Source organism: Anabrus simplex, chromosome 14 (genome assembly GCF_040414725.1).
Source record: "Anabrus simplex isolate iqAnaSimp1 chromosome 14, ASM4041472v1, whole genome shotgun sequence".
Taxonomy (NCBI): Eukaryota; Metazoa; Arthropoda; class Insecta; order Orthoptera; family Tettigoniidae; genus Anabrus; species Anabrus simplex.
In genome coordinates this window covers 101788048-101806224 of record NC_090278.1, presented here as the reverse complement: position 1 = coordinate 101806224, position 18177 = coordinate 101788048, and the positions used below count along the sequence as shown (strand labels likewise).

The window sequence follows — 18177 nt, the reverse complement described above, 5'->3', positions numbered from 1 at the left end:
AGCAGTAATTGCACCTATCTATAAGCAAGGGAACAGGAAAGATTGCAACAACTATCGAGGTATCTCATTGATTAGTATACCAGACAAAGTATTCACTGGCATCTTGGAAGGGAGGGTGCGATCAGTGGTTGAGAGGAAGTTGGATGAAAACCAGTGTGATTTCAGACCACAGAGGGGCTGTCAGGATCAGATTTTAAGTATGTGCCAAGTAATTGAAAAATGCTATGAAAGGAATAGACAGTTACGTCTAAGTTTCTTAGATCTAGAGAAGCCATATGGCAGAGTACCGAGGGAAAAGATGTTTGCTGTACTGGGGGACTATGGGATTAAGGGTAGATTATAAAAAGCAATCAAAGGTATTTATGTTGACAATTGGGCTGCAGTGAGAATTGATGGTAGAATGAGTTCTTTGTTCAGGGTACTTACAACGGTTAGACAAGGCTGTAATCTTTCAGGCTAAGTAAGGAATTAACTCAATAGATGAAGCTTTACGCATAAACCAGTTTTAGGGTGTGGTCATGTGAGGCGAATGGGTGAGGATAGGTCACCTAGGAGAATAAGGGAGGCCAAGACGACGATGGTTAGACTCAGTTTCTAACGATTTCAAGATAAGAGGTATAGACCAAAATGAGGCCACAGCACTAGTTGCAAACAGAGGATTGTGGCGATGTTTAGTAAATTCACGGAGGCTTGAAGACTGAACACTGAAAGGCATAATGGTCTATAATGTATGTAGTTTAAGATATACATGTAAATAATGCAACCTACTAGCGAGTATGCTGTGCATGTCCTGGCATAGCGTAGAGCCTCTCTTTTTGTGTACAAACAGCAGACACATTGTACTTTGTAATGACATCTGGAAGTGTCTCACAATTTCTGTGCAAGCATTTTAATTTGACACCACCTGGCTGCTTGCTAGGCCTACTAGATGGACACCAAGTGTCACCAGAGAATTTTACATGCGAAAGGAACACTTAAAAATCCGACTACTTCTGATGGATTTGGGATTCGGAGACTGATCCACAGAGGGAGCCGGTAACTTTTGTAATTATGACATTTATGCAAGTTTTACCCTACAGCTGATAGGAAGCTTCTTTGATCACTGAATCATCTCTTCATGGTTTCATTAGTTTCACAGACTACCTACTGTATTTCTGTACTAGCAAACTCGCATCCCTGATTTTCAAATTTTTCCACCAGTGTCTGGTTTGCTCTATGTACTTGACACGACCCAATTCTGCTCGAATGTTGAAGTTGCTCCAGTGTAAAACGTTGTCACTGACTGTGCTTCTCCCCAAGTTTCCAGAGGGCAATGGTGCACATGAGAGTCCTCATATTTTAAGGGTGGCCATACAATTTCCTATTCTATTAAGTGTTCTCCATACTGGCCATGGCATGATAAGTACAAGTTTTAGTCCCCTTTTGGTTTATTCCAGTCTGATAGTGTTTGCCCTCATTTAACAAAATGAGGTCGAAGCCTGCATGGCGCGCGTTCTCTGGTTTTCGTCGTTACTACGAAACAAACGTACTTTGCGTATTTAAGATTTGGTTCATATAGTTTGCGGGAAAAAATGTAGATGGCTGCAGACTACAGCTCTACGCATCATAATCGTGTCGGAGCTGGGTCGACTAGACAGCAGTGTGAACTTAGAGTGAAGGACAGTGACTAACTGAACAGATAACACATAATATTTATGTACTCATGTATCTCTTGTGCAAACAATTCTGAACGGCCTAAAAACTCAATATCAGTCATTGAACTTGGTAATAATATACAAGTTGCATTACATTTTTTACAGATATGAAGCAGACAGTATGAACTAAAATATAATATTTCCTGAACTGATAGGTTTGATAGTCTGTTTCCAGTACTCATTCTTCCTTGTTTCCTGAATAATTTGACCCTAATATGATCTGCTTACCCCAGTGCCGTCTTCTTTAAATGTGATGCGTATCAGATCATCTTCCATCACCAACATATTGATAACGACATACTTCTTGTTTGTCAGCTCATTGCTGTTCTGCAGTGGCCTGTGTCGAGATCAATTTTAAGCTCCTCGTTCAGGTTGCGTGGAACTGCGACTTTGGTATAACCCTTTAATACTGGCTTCTTTTTTTTTTTCATGTACATCCAGTTCTTCTCAGCCTCTGACAAACTCATTTCTCTTCCCACTTTTCAGGAACAGGCTTCAACATTCTGAGAGGACATCTTGAGAGATCTTCATGTGGTAAACATAAGAAAGACAAAGATGAATACAGGATAATATACCTAACTAATGTGTTCCTCCTATCATCATCAGCATAGAGTAGAGCCCATGATGAGAATAGTGCTGATCCCTGGTGCACAGACAAGTGATCTGGAAATATGCATGACACAAGGAAACCCTTTGATCAGTGAGTCTCCAATCTGATTGACTTAAGTAGGAAAGTTTTATTCAGCCATAGCCCACCTGTTTTGGTGTGTCAAAGTTTGCTCGTTTAAGCACCGCACAGACAGGAGTGAGCTGCGAGAAGCTGAGGCTAGAGAACGTGGCCGATGAACTGACCAGCCACGCCACTCACTCCTGTCTGTGCGGTGCTTAAACGAGCAAACTTTGACACCCAAAAAACAAGGTGGGCATCTAATTTTAATATGTCTGAACAAAATATTCCTACCAAAGTCGTCGTATGAAATCTCAATCATATCGAAGATTTACAAAGAGTTTCCTTGTCAGGGAATATGATGCAAAAAAATTGCTTAGAAGACAGCAGACCAGCAGCAGAGTAGGCTCATTCTGAGCATACTTTTGTCCTTAAAATACTTTCAATGCATTAAGTACAGAACAAAAATGGCCAACTGGACACAAGTGAGATCCGTCCCGATTTTGAGTCTGTTACTCTATCCAATTGAGCTATGGTGGCCTAGCTCATATTTGTTTTGTTAGAAATGATCTAAGCTGGCTGGAGGGACTGCAAACAAGGAAAATGATACCAATTCTATACACAGAATCTATAGAAGGCTGGTCCAGAGTTCACGTTCATGCTATACGTGTCCAACTGCAAGTGAATCCCGGATAATTCTAAATCCGAGTTCATAGGCAAAGAACAATTTTTAATAAATAATAGATTGAAATGCATTTCTGCTTTGGAGGCTGAAAAAAAACACCAACCTTTCATAAAAAGTGGATGTTTGTCAGCACAGTTTCAAGGAAGGTTTCAGCATGAAAAGGAAGTCATTACATAACCTCAACAGATTTATTTCCTGGGAAATGTTATACAAATGCAGTCACATGAAAGAGAGGTACTCACTTTATTCATTCAGATACACTCACACAAAGGGAATGCTTCACACCTCAGGTACATAGAACATAACCTTCAGCTTGTCACCATAAATAAATAGATGAAATAATCCAAAATCTTTGGATGAAAGTTTGATTTCTCCAATCAGAAGGTCCCCTCAACCTGCCCAAAAGGGCCTGGTTGTTATTATCAATATAGAGTGTAACCCTCATTAGATGGCAGTGCTTATGTCAATGCACACAACAAAGTTGAACCACATGCCTCGTCTAAAAGTAGTGAACATGGCAGACAGAGTCCTTTTGGAACAGGCCTGGTAAGCTTCATTCTCAAGAATGATTATCACTTGTTTCACAGTGAAGGATGGAAAGAAGCTTACTGGATGTTTCTTTGTAACACTCATGGGCAGAATGGTATCCGAGAAGACGACGTCCACTGACCATTGTGGATAACAAGAACCTGGAAGACAACGGGGGACGGGATTGATCAGGCCCTGATGATGACGGCATCAACTCAATACAATAAATATAGCGAGAACCCTAATGACACCACAGTAAGTCTCTTGAAAATTTCTATATTAAACAGTTTGGTTATAATGTGAACCTTTTCACTGATTTATCTGTAATTATCAGTGATTTTATACACACTCCAGCATTTCTAGTGAATACGATGATCAACATCTCACTATGTGCACTAGCAAGCTATCTTGCTGACATTCAAAGGCTGTACCAAAGTCAATAAGTACCGTATTTTTCAGACCATAAGAGGTACCCTGATATTTTGATGAAAATTGAAAGAAAAATATAATTTCAGTCTATTTTTAAACAAAATTTTACAGAAATAATTTAATTTGTATACAAACACAAATTATCTGTCACTGTTGCAAATTACAAGTAGGCCCTATTTACCATGTACGTTTGCAAATTCCATAACCTTTAATTTAAATGCTATATTGTAAGAAAATCTCTTCTGGAACTTGCTACTGATTACGTAGTCAAAGTCACAGCTCTGTGTGTTTGTCTGGTACAATACGGAGGAATTCCCTGGCAATTCTCATTCCTGCCAGACAAATGCAGGTACAGTAAAACTTTCAGCAAGGGACAGTGTCAATCGGGAAAACTATGTGACCACTTGATATGCTTTTTCTGACACACATGCATTTCACGTCATGTATGTATGGGTAAAATGAAAAATATAGGCCATAAAGATGAGATGAGAGCATTAAAAGATATGAAGACCCTTTTCCACTAGGGCTTATTAAATAATAACATTGTATTAAAAGGTGTGTAAAAAAACCAGACAACAAACACATGCACTAGGGCCCATAAAAGTACCAACATATCACTGCACTCTTTCTAAAACAAATTATATTATTTAACATTGTCTTCTGGTCACGCTCTTCAACCGTGAATTATTTGGAGGTTAAACTCGGCCATGTGTGAGAGAAGCGGAGAGAATGGCTTTGACCGCCTCGAACATACGCTCCACGGGTGCCCGCCTACTTCCTGGATTTTAATTTTTTCTTCATTGTTACAGTATGGGATTTCTTGTATTTTTAAGCATCACGCTAGTCAACTTCACACGATTATGTTCCTATCTGTAGGTAGGCTATCACGTGACTGTACAAGTCAACAAAGAATTCATTTGTAACTTTTGAATGGAATGCGAAATACAAGCAAAAACAGGCCTACTGGGTTATTCAGCAATATCACTGAAAACTGTGAACTTTCCTCAGGCTAACAGCTTACTCCCTGAAAGTGTAATTTATCCTAGTAAAGTTCAGGAATTCAAAGCCATTTCCTGTTTTTGTGAAACTTTCCCCAACCTGGCTCTTATCTGTGTTTGAAATCACGTTCCTTTTAACAGGCATGACAAAGAACATTTTCAGGGCTAGGAAAATGTGATCGTACTTAAGTGGTGGTATAACGAAAATTTGTGACGTGCTAAGCGAGAAAACGTGTTGATGAGGAATGTGTTAACGAGGTATATCATAGCCTCTGTTTCTTAACTGCAGTAATAGAACTCCTGAGAGTCATCATCATCATCATCATCATCATCGGTTTGCCCTTCCAGCGAGCCGGGTAGGGTGTTTGAAAACGAGCGTCTTCCAAAGTTGCCTATTCAGAAACATTTCATTGTCCAAGACAGATTCCCAATTCCATCCTCTTCTCTCCACGTCTTCCCTCAGTTGGTCCATCCATCTTCTTCTTGGTCTTCCAGCTGGTCTTCTACCTGTTATTCTCTTTTCCAAATAAGCACATGGTAACCTTGTGCTATTCATTCGTTTAACATGCCCAAACCATTTAAGTCTAGATGACCTAAGTCTTTCCTCCATTGATTCATTTAGACCTAGATTAGATCGGATCTCATCATTTTTCACATGATCAAGTCGGGTCTTTTGGAGGGCAGTTCTAAGAAATTTCATTTCACAGGCTTGAATCCTACTATAATCCTTTGATGTTAGTGTGCAGGTTTCCAGAGCATATGTAAGGATAGGAATGAAATATGACTTGTACAGGGTCATTTTTGTTCTTTGTGGGACTTTCTGATCCCATAGTAGGTGTCTAACGATGCTGTAAAAGTTAGAGCCTTTGGTTACTCTGTTTGTTATTTCTCTCTCAGCTCTGTTATTACTAGCGATTACGCTTCCTAAATAACTGAATTGGTGTACTACTTCAACTTGGTGGTCCTGTATTTTTATGTTGCATTCTGTATAATGTCTGCTGATTTTCAATGCTACTGTTTTTGATGGGTTCACTTTCATTCCATAATCATCAAACTTCTTACACCATGCATTCAGATTATTTTGCAGTCCCTCCTCTGTTTCATCCCATATTGCCACATCGTCTGCAAACACCAGAGCCTGAAGATCTTTATTACCTTTTCCTTTTAGTTCCTTTAAAATGGTATCCATGACTGCTATGAATAGAAGAGGTGATAAGGCACTTCCCTGTTGTACTCCTTTGGTTGTATTGAACCATTCAGAGTGACCATCTCCAATTCTGACACAACTTTTACAATTACTATATAGCATTTGGATCTTCCTAATAAGGTACTCTGGTACACCAAGTTTTCTAAGACTTTTCCAAATAGTTGATCTAGGAACATTATCATACGCCTTTTCAAGGTCCATAAACACAATAATTAGGTCTTTTCCTCTTTCCCAGTGTTTCTCTGCCAATATCCTCAAAGCACGTATCAGATCTGTTGTGCTTCTTCCAGTCCTAAAACCATGTTGTTCCTCTTCTAAGATAGGCTCTAGTGTATCCCTTACTCTTGCTTCAATGATCTTCTCCATAATTTTAAGGCCGTGTGATAGGAGGGTAATGCCTCTGTAATTTTCACTTTTCCTTCTACTCCCTTTCTTAAAGATAGGAACTATCACCCCTTTTGTCCAATCTTCAGGTATTTCATTATCCTTCCATATTGTTCTGAGAACTCTATACAGCCACTGTATTCCGGGTGGACCAGCAGCTTTAATCATGTCAGCTGTAATTTCATCAGCTCCTGCTGACTTACCACTTCTCATCCTATAGAGAGCTTGCTCTACTTCTGTCCATGTAATTGGGATATCTTCCTCTATTGTTTTCTGTCCTACATCCTCAACAGAGATCTCTTTAGGGCCATTTAGGAGCTTGTCAAAATACTGCCCCATTGTATCCGTGATATCTTTCATATTGCGAACTATATTCCCATCTGCTGTCTCCAGGGCTGTAATTGCTTCTTTATCTGATCTTTTACTTTTAACTATTCCATATATCATTTTCATATTCCCTTTACTGTCTTCTTCCAGTTTAGTTGTAAATTCTTTCCAACTTTACTCCTGAGAGTATTGTAAGGAATTTTTTGAGTAATGGTATAGGAAATTACATATACTAATTGTGTAAATATGACAGACCTTCAGACCATTAGATGCAGCCATATTTTAGGCAGTAAATAGGGTAATATCAGTCAAATGGTATAAACAAATATACAGGTTCAAAGACGAATAGGGGAAGATGTTTTCGTAATAAATGTGTAAATAGCATGGCAAACAGGAGTTGTTAACTTTTAGAAATAAAGGCTAAAATAAATGATTGCTTAATTTTAATATTAGGTATTGAAATTATTTAAAAATGTGATACTTGTCAAGATGTGGCAGTGTGTAACACTGATTTCAGGGATTAGCTTATATATTCTCACGTCTGGTTAAATTGCAGAAAGGCTATTTCCACGTGAATTTATGGGGAAAAGTTTACCATTACTTTTTAAATTGTTAAATGATACATGCACAGTTAACCCTTTCCGCTCGTGTGTCGACCTGAGGTTGACAGCCGTCACTTGGCGTTATAGCTCGTGTGTTGACCTCGAGTCAACACAATGTTTTGCCGCTCGTTGCTAGGTTACCTGGGATGCCATGGCTTTTGTACTTCGTTTTGTAAGTGCTGGTCCCTTCTGGAAACCGAAAGAAACCAAATAGGCGTGTTTTAGTTACTCTTTGCTGGGCAAAACTGCTCCGTTTCCTTGACAATGGAAAGCAGTCGCGTGAAGCAACATGGCGGCGCACAGTCTGACTGAAGCAGAGATTCTTGCGTCTCTTTTGGCTGATTTTGATGAAAGTGGTGAAAATTTTGAACCTGGAGATGAAAGTAATATATCCATTAGGATTCAAATTACGATATTGATAACATCGTCGCAAGAAATCTTCGAGGAGGCGACAGTATTGTGACTCATCCTGGTCTCAGTCATGCAGTGCTGACTTCACACATACCTTGGAGAACGGGTGACACAGGATTAGCCAAATTTCCTTACAGATTAGTCAGTGATTCATGAGTTGTGGCAATAAACCTAAAGTAGAATTAGAGTACTGGTAGCTGTTTTTTACTGATCAGTTGATAACCTCCATTGCCCACGAGACAAACAAATTTGCCGAAATGAAAATACAGCAAAATACTCCACTCCAGAAAAGATCTTTTTCTTGGAAAGCTGTGACTTTAGAAGAGCTGAAGGCATTTATTAGTGTAACTATCAATATGGGGATGAACAGTAAGCCAGGAATGCAGGATTACTTTAGTGAAGACTGGTTGGATAAGTAAGCAGGGCACCATCCAGGCATTTGCTTTGAACGCTTCCGTTCACTCAAGACTTTCCGTTAAGAAAGTAAAAAACATGATTTTGTGTAATGTAAATACCATACATTCATTAATTTTGTAGTTCCTTGCTGTATATATTGCTACAACCAGTACTTAATCCCAGGTTTTAAAATATGAAGAATGCTGACAGAAATAAATACGAGTTGGGAGAAATCAGAACTTACAAATAATTCGAGTGGAAAGAGGTAAGTTAAGTTACTTTAGCTGAAGCTGTTTGAGTAAAAAAACTTGTCCACCTTAATCAAAACACAAATATGTAACTTAAAGAAATATCACACACACTATTAAGACAATATACAGAACGCAAATATGAGTTTCTTATAATTACTAAGAACAATGAAACCTCTGGATTGATATTATTACAGTTTTTATGATTGAAGTCAAACAGGCGTGTTCACATAATAAAAAAACTAATGAGTAAGCCGCAGTATGGAAATCACCTGCAAGAGCTTAAGTTTTGAACTAACTAATGGCCGTTTCATATCTATTTTAATGTCTTGCCTTTTTTTTTTTTTTTTTTTTTTTTTTACAAAAATTCGGATACAGCGACAATGTGGTACACCGAATACACATTCTCGTTATGTTAATTTTGGTGAACGTAGTCAAGAATGATAAATCAGTTTTCCTCTAATGAAATTGCACATACAGACAGCTGTCTTAGCTCAGGCATACAATTTCATATTTCAGCTTTGAAACAAACAAGAGTACGTAAGGATTAGAGGCAGTCAGATTTTTGGAGAATGGAAAATTTCTTGAACCTCCATGTAGTGTTCCTTTGCTACACACAAGACGGTGGCACTACGCCTTAGGTTTGCGCAAAACGTGTTTCGTATTTGAGTGAGAGACAGGGAAGTTGATGGCTGTGCCATCAGGGAATATTCAATGTCCAATGACACTTGCGGCATCGCTCCGCTGATTGAATTACATGCGCGTACCTGCCAACTTTCAAAAAGAGAAATATAGAAGATGCTTAAGCGGAAATTTAACACGCGCATGCGTAACAGTCTCGAGACATAATGAAAGGATGGCAGGGGGGAGGGGATTATAAACAATACTTATAAACAATAAACAATTGTTTCTCGAACTATCGTTTTATCACATCGATCGTCCAAAAATTATTTGTCCTCGCTCACAATTTTCCCGCACTGATCGATCGTGCGTAAGAAAAACATACACAAGTTTTTTTAATTTAGAAGGACTGCTCAATACAGTAGACCTCGATGCATCGTTCCCGGAACTATTGTTTTCCCGTATTCATCGTTGAATTTATTCGGTCCCAAAAATGTTCCATATAAACCAATGTTAAATTTCCCCACAAATTAATTGTTTCTCGAACTATCATTTTAATGCATCGATCGTCGAAAAATTATTTGTCCTCGGTCACAATTTCCCCGCACTGATCGATCATGCGTAAGAAAAACATATACAAGTTTTTTGAATTTAGAGGGACTGCTCAATACTCTTAGTATATAATAGCGGCAGTACGTGCAATTCGGAGTTGGTAGTCTTGAACAAGGATCTTGTATCTTGATTTATAAATTTCATTTTTCCGTATGGATAGTTACCAATAAAAGGAAAAGAAAGTTCCACCTGATCAATACTTTTTATTTACATGGAATGCAGATTATCACATGTCTAGGACCAGTTTCAATCTCTTAACAAGGTCGAAACCGGTCCTAGACATGTGATAATCTGCATTACATGTAAATAAAAAGTATTGATCAGGTGGAACTTTCTTTTCCTTTTATGACAAAAGGATCTTATAGGCTGGAGTGCTGTGCGTAGGTCATTCACGCGTAACCTCACTACGAGCCTCCTGGTGCCAACGCTTCTCCTCGGCTCACTAACCGACCCCCAGAAGTATTCTTGTACACAAGAATTAAAATGTAGACAGCGTAAAACTCAAATTTGTCACCATTTTCTGTGTTGGTATAGGCTGGCTAGTTGAAAATACGAGAAATTCGCGCAGTGCGCCAGATACGTTTTAATTAGTCACATCGCACATTGTGGAGTGTGAGGGATGCTAGAGCCCTGTTGACCGCTTTGTTGCCTTCTGCACAACAGTCTTGAAAAGCCGGACCAGTCTAGTCTTGTAACTAGTTCTAAGTTGGCAGCTTCTCACAAGCCTCTGTGACATCGTCTGCGCTGAGCCGCGGGATATATAACGTATCGTTCGCTAAGGGTCTACAGAATTTTTTCCTAAATACAGGTTATCGCTGAAATATCCACATATATCTTTAATGTGCAATAAAAGAACTGAACTTAAAGGTTTTCAATTATTACGAAATATGAAACGAAATGGCATAAAAGTCACGCCCTTTATTTTCATCTCGTAAGCCTATATCATGGTTGCATCATTTTGATACCAGTATGAGCTGAATGGTTAGCACGTGTTGGCCTTTGGTTCACGGGGTTCCGATTGGGTCGAGAATTTTAACTTTCCTTAGTTAACCCACATGCACCCGTAAGCAGACTGGTATGCGCTCGAGCGGCTGGGCCAGGACTCCACAAGCGGACTGGTACGCCGGGATGCAAGGTTGCATATTGGAGACATTTGTGACAACTGTTGGCTTTTTCCGGAAACATTTCTAATTGAAATCTGTTCTTGGTATCTCAAAGTGTCACCAGAGTGCTCTGGTATGCTTCTTTGGCAAAGAGAATTGATTAAAATATCGATCGAGAAATCTGTATTCTGTTGTTGACAAGATGGCTGAGAAGGAAGTTGCTCACACGAAATGCTCAGTAATCAAGAAGTAAGTATAAATAACCACCTAATCGATACCGATTAGGTGGTTATTTTACTTACTTCTTGATTAAACATCGATACGGTCATGAAATGGACAACTTGTAATGCTCAGTAATAGCGAAATTCAAAGCATATTTGATGTTTTAGGCTCTGATTTCAGCAGTTTCAGTGAGGAAGAAGTTATTAGTGATGCTGTGCATGAATGAACACGAAATATATCACCAGAGATCTTTCGCGTAGTAATATCTTACGACATGGAATGCCGAATGAACTTTCTCCCGCCCCTCAAGATCCGATTGCGACTGCCGGATTTGAACCTACGATCTTGGTACCTGGATGTAAACACTTTACCACTGATCCTCGGACTGAATCTTAATAATAATAATAATACACCGAGTGAGACATACGGCTGTAAGTTCGTATTTGGGATATAGGTTCGAATCTCATCATTCGCTTACTCGTGATTTGTTCCCCATTACTTCCTGATTTCCAAATCAGGCAAATGTTAGGCTCATGTCGTATAATTAACGCATGTATGTATGTATGTATGTATGTATGTATGTATGTATGTATGTATGTATGTATGTATGTATGTATGTTTAGTCTTCAGCCCGAAGGCTGGTTGGATCCTCAACAGCTCTGCCATCAGCTGTCATAGATGGCCTAGGCATCACTGAAGAGACGTACTAGGGAAGAGGAGTGAGGTAGTTTCCCGTTGCTTTCCTCACTGAGCCAGAAGTTGCTATTACATATCAGTCTGCCAAGCCCACTGAAATGCATGCACAAACCGACTCTATGAGCAACAGTTTCACACCATTCACAGCAGTGACTGGCTGCACAAGGAATGGAACCTCAGTCAATTTCATATTGTCAAAGCCAAGGATAAGACAGAGACAGATCAATGAAAGTAACAAAATTGCTCTAGCCTATACCAGAAGACATAGTGCACTGTAAACACTAGGTCCTGCCGGCAAAACACTAAAGAACTTCCGAGGTGAGATAAGTTAATGAAAAATTTAAGATTTCAAAGGGATTTTTTATGTGTTATATTTCTGTGTTGTTCTGTTTTTTTTGTGTCATGAGCAGTAGTGTGGAATTTCTCAATAATATAAAACAGGTTCCGTGATAATACGCGCAGTCGATCACCCACTATACTGTTGTAACCGAAAGCTTGCAACACCCAGGTTGCACACTAAAAAGTTGGCAGATTCCTAGCAATGTCAGAGCAAAGGGCGGGTGGGTGCATATGGGTTAATTCCAACAGTTCGGAGACTGTCTGTTTGCCCAATTAAATTTTAGAATTCACTTTAGGTAGGGCCGCATTTTCATATGCACATAGATCGCCTATCACACGTCAACTCGAGAGACCTGCACCCAGCTCCAGAAGCCACGCGCCATTTCTGTTGTTTTATAAGAATAATAATAATAAATTTACATTAAAAAAAAAAATGAATGATAGAATAGAGAAGAGACGACTAAGATGGTTTGGGCACATAAAGCGAATGAGCGACAAAAGAATGCCAAAAAAGGTGATGGAAAAGCAAATCCAAGGAAGGAGAGGCCGTGGACGACCACGATTGAGATGGAAGGACACAATCCAACGCAGTATTATAGAAAGAAACCTGGACTGGGACACAGTGTTGGAGGAGTGGTGGAAAGACCGAAGAAAGTGGAGAGGAACCATATTTGCCCCTACCCGGCTACAGCTGGATAAAGGAAAATGATGATGATGAACAAAAAATGTCCCAAAACAGTACCCACATTTTATTATTTTGCTTTCCCCCTATTTTTTATGTTGCCCGTATTTAGTTTTCCCGCATCTGTCGTCATTTTCCTCCTGCTCCCTGAAAAACGATGCATCAAGGTTTTACTGTATATGTTATGATCACTCCTGAAATTAAATACACAAAGTTATATCTTGATGAGTGATCGTCTGTTTTCACTTTACACTGGGAACACTTTCTGTGATCGTATAAAACAAGGAAATTAAGCTGAATATGCCTTCCCAAAAGACTGATATTATCGTTTCTTAGTTGAAATCATTACAAACATTACTAAATAGCTTAGAAATTTGTTACACAATTCCAAGAGTTTCAGAACTACCGCCAATGTTAAACACGTACATAAACAAAGCCTTTCGGCTGCTACGAAGCACGACACAGTTACTAAAGTTGTTTTATTATAAATTCACAGCCTGCTATTTGAGGTAGAATAAGTGACAAAAGCATGGTGATAATCGATAATGCTATTATCGATACATTTACCGGTCAAATTTCAAGCACTGCATCTCATCGAGACCAACTAAGCGAAACCAAGCGTGGATATTCAAAATCCGTACAACCATAAAACACACTCAAAATCCATACATTTTATGGAAACCCGGAATACTTGCCAGGTATGCGTATGCCATTATCATTGCTGACAGTTTACTATGGAGTCAAGGACAGAAGACGGCTCAGTTTGTTACCACTATCTGAGAATGGAGAATGTAACTAAAGATGCCATGCAAAGCATTACTTCTATTAAGAATCCGTATTTACTTATTATAAGGAACAAGCCAGACAGAGGGAGCAACAGAAATAGGATGCTTGTGTGTTTGTCCTGTGTTCCTATTTTCACCACCTGTATTTATGTTTGCCTCCTGTCCTTATTTGGGTTTCTTTTTATCCTACACTTATTCCATGCCCATCCTTCTCATGAAGCAGATGAGGAGAGAGCCTATCTATTTGAAAATGTGGAGATATTTCCATTTTCCCTCACTGACCTGCCATTGTGTTTGTCCTAATTCCTCTGACTTGAGTATTTAATTATTGTTAACCTATTTTTATCAATTCACTTTATTTTTCATGTAACTTCCTTGTTTCTCAAGCGACCGGCTTGCTAGGCCTAGAGCCCCATTAGCCACCAGTAGGCAGTTCCTTCCTTCATCTCCCATGGCGTGCAGATAGGAGGCAGTCGACAGTCTCAACAGACCTGGCCGAAGGCTGGAAACTGTAACTTGTTATAGGCTGTAAGCGAGAATAAACACAATACGGGTGAGTAATGGGAAAGAACAAACAAGTTCAATTCAAGACTTTCTATAAATGAAGGGTAAGGTAAGGGTTATTCTGCCCGAAGGCAGGTGCGAACCTCCGCAAAGGTGTTCCTGAGCCGGAGTTTACGTGCGGTAGGGTGGCCAGTTCCTTTCCGCTCCTCCATTCCCTTACTCCCCCCCACCAACAGCGTGTGGCAACCCACCCAACTCCTGACCACACCCAATGTTGCTCAACTTCAGAGATCTCACGGGATCCGGTGTTTCAACACGGCTACGGCCGTTGGCCTATAAATGGAAATACTATATTACATCACCTACAACACCCCTGTTAATTTTCGGAACACAAAGGAAAAAAATTAAATTTTTGCCTAAAATTGAAGTAATCATAGGTTATAAACTTCATGGTTCTGATCCGTATTGAATTGCAAGTACAATGTAATTATTAAATTAATGTAGTAATGGTCCACCTTTCAATACTATTCTAAATTACATTAATTAGGGACTAGTTTCGGCCTGGGCTGGCCATCTTCAGCCTTAATGTAAAATACCTAATAACTAAACAAATGTACATGCACACAATTGACATAAAAACAAATGAAAACAAATATATACAAAGTGACATTAAAAACTGGGATGGAATATGAATAAATTTGAAAATGAACTAGGTTCTAACATCTTGAGTATGTTCATCATTGAGAATAATTTCAAGTATTAAGTATTAATTTATATACACAGAACTGTTAGTTCTAATACTGCTGATCATTTCAATAGGAACTGGTAAATGTTGATCCTGTAGTTTGTCATCAAATCTATATGTGTGGTGTTAGCTATATGTAATCCATTGGACACTGCTGTAAATAACCACTAGCTGACAGGGAACTGTTAGATGTTGTTTCATCTTCAATCAAAATAATAAATGAGATGCTCTCATGGTGCTTGTTAAATCTTGCTGAAATGTTGTTGGACATTGTCAGGACAGCACATGAAGATGTGGTTAACACAGATACATTGGTCTGGTATAAAATTTTTGCGATTCATTGCGGTGCCCATGAAGTTAACCTGATAAATTAGATAAAATTAAATTAATGAATTGAATGAGAGAATGTGTTAGTTAGATGGCATAGGTTATATGAGACTTACCTCTCAATACAGCATGAGGTGTGTGGTCCATTGTTGAGTGTGCTTCAGACTAACTGTTGGTGAAATTCAAATGAAAAGGAAGGAGGGGAGAGGGGAAGGTCAGAAGGAGAGGGGGTGGGGGAGGGGGGGTTAAGGTGGGGCTGAAGGATGTGGGAAAGTATAGTATTGAAAGGTGGACCATTACTACATTAATTTAATAATTACATTAAAATTGAAGTAGATTATTTTCCTGCGAATATATCTGGATCACCCTCCCCTTCTATTGCCAACACCTGTAAGTCTATAAGGTGAACATGGTCCCATGTAGTTGAATGGTCAGAAGTTGCCACTATGAGTAAATCGGCAGCGAACGAAACCTGTAAATAATTTTGTGGGGTGCATAAAGCAAAGTACGAGAATGCAGATGAAAATTGCTGGGGTCAAAGAGACAAGGAACAATTGTCCCATCACTATTTCCCCGCTGGCTTGTGCTACATGTTCCACCAGTATTTCGTCAAGTTAAATATTGTGCAAAGCTTTGGTATTTCAGGGAATGATGGAAGCAGAAATATGTGACTAAATACAGTATTTCAGCTCTTTGTCAAGCAGTCACTGGAGACAGTTGATGACAACTCGTTCACTTAGCTGTACTGTTCAGACTCCTAATAAGGAAGCTTCAGCAATCGACTGTTCAAATCAAAGACTTTAATATTACTTATCTAGACTCACAGAGCGCGCTGATGCTAAGTGGAATATTGAACACTTTCGCGCGTCGCCATGTTGCGGGCGCTTCAGCCTCGAATGCATGGCTAGCACGTGATAATGTTCACAGACCCTTGCATATTTTCGATTTGAATCATGCCTGTTAGTGAGTCTGGTTTGGTATTATATGTGACAGAGTGATTATATAAAAAAACCAAACCAAACCCCATGGCACTACAGCCCTTGAAGGGCCTTGGCCTACCAAGCGACCGCTGCTCAGCCCGAAGGCCTGCAGATTACGAGGTGTTGTGTGGTCAGCACGACGAACCCTCTCGGCCATTATTCTTGGCTTTCTAGACCGGGGGCGCCATCTCACAGTCAGATAGCTCCTCAATTCTAATCACGTAGGCTGAGTGGACCTCGAACCAGCTCTCAGGTCCAGGTGAAAATCCCTGACCTGGCCGGGAATCGAACCCGGGGCCTCCGGGTGAGAGGCAGGCACGCTACCCCTACACCACGGGGCCGGCTGAGTGATATATATTGTGAAATATTTTCAAGGAATGTGGGAGCTGATACATTACGTTAGTTAAATTGATAGGCAATATTAGGCCTAAAATTAGGCATTGCCTGCGGAATGGAAAGGTATTCACAAGGGTGAATTCGTGTGCAGCCTTCATTATTTTGTACAGACTGCTATCAGAGGGGATCTGGTATTTATTTTCACATGTGAGTAGAAATTGAACTGTTAAAAGGTAACTTTCATTTACCATAATCGAGAACTAAACAGGTTATAGGGTGGTTGATTCAGAGAACACATTGACATGAAATTTAGATAATTTAGGCTTCTTTTTCTTGTTTACCTTTTTCCAGTTCATGGGGGATAATTGTTTAGAACTAAAAAGCTGTTCTGAAAAAGACTACAGATTTTTCATACAAACTGTGTAGCGGTATTACAAATTTGATAAACCTCTGCCTAGGATCCGTAAGATATGGTTGATACAACTTGATAAAACCTTCTAATATTAGGGTAAGGTATTGCTTCAAATGGTCAATTATCTGAAAAATTATTTATTAGTATCGTATGTCTTAATTTGTCCAATTTTCCCCACTTGCTTTATAATAAAAGATTGCAATTGCTAATACGGTATTTCAGAAAAATCTGACAATATAAAGTCTAAACAAAGCTCATTACAATCTTGTCAATCCTAGTCAGCATTAGAAAACGCTAATCAAATTAACTTTTCACTATGATATTAAACTTTTTTGTTTGCAAGTGCTTTACTTTCAATTTCATTTTTTTTTCTTTCTGGTGTAAATCATGGTGCTCATATTGGAGAAAAATTAGAACGCACTTTCAATTTTCATGTGCTCAGATAATGTTAATTCTGAATGAGTTTTTAAAAGCAGTAATATTTAAGAAGATAATATTATGAGGAGGGTTTTACATCTTAAATGATAACATTCTTACTTAAGCCTAACCGGGCGAGTTGGCCGTGCGGTTAGGACCGCGCAGCTGTGAGCTTGCATCCGGGATATAGTGGGTTCGAACCCTACTGTCGGCAGCCCTGAAGATGGTTTTCCGTGGTTTCCCATTTTCACACCAGGTAAATGCTGGGGCTGTAATTTTAATTAAGGCCAAGGGCTCTTCCAATTCCTAGGCCTTTCCTATCCCATCGTCGCCATAAGACCTATCTGTGCCGGTGCGATGAAAAGCAAATTGTAGAAAATAAAACTTAAGCCGGCATTTCATATTCGGAAAATGATAAAACATGTATCTGATTGTTTTAGAAAGATTTTTGCAGTCATGTAATTTTTAAACAATCCTTTCAGATAATTGAATAAAATTTGCTGTAATGACTTAACTGAGAGGAATCATACGAAGTAAGCTATGTACCTTTCATAGAAAGATTTTTATTTCACAGGTTTCCTTTTTTGTTGATATTGAATATTGTTATTATCAGTACAGGAGTTTGTAAATAGTGTTCTCCAGTTCGCTGAGAGACATGTAATTTTTATCTCACGTCATGTGCCGGGCTGAGTGGCTCAGACGGTTGAGGCGCTGGCCTTCTTGCCCCAACTTGGCAGGTTCGGTCCTGGCTCAGTCCGGTGGTATTTGAAGGTGCTCAAATACGCCAGCCTCATGTCGGTAGATTTACTGACACGTAAAA

The 18177-nt window shown here is 39.3% G+C and overlaps 1 protein-coding gene across 5 annotated transcripts in view; it reads right to left on the bottom strand.

Moving 5' to 3' along the window:
• Positions 1–3229: 3229 nt before the first annotated feature.
• kto (kohtalo) overlaps positions 3230–18177 on the bottom strand; it is a 396148-nt gene continuing 381200 nt past the window's right edge. For all 5 annotated transcript variants that reach the window (XM_067158251.2, XM_067158254.2, XM_067158252.2 and 2 more), the window contains one exon: positions 3230–3735. The gene's annotated coding sequence lies outside the window, so the exon portion shown is untranslated. The remainder of the gene's footprint in view (positions 3736–18177) is intronic.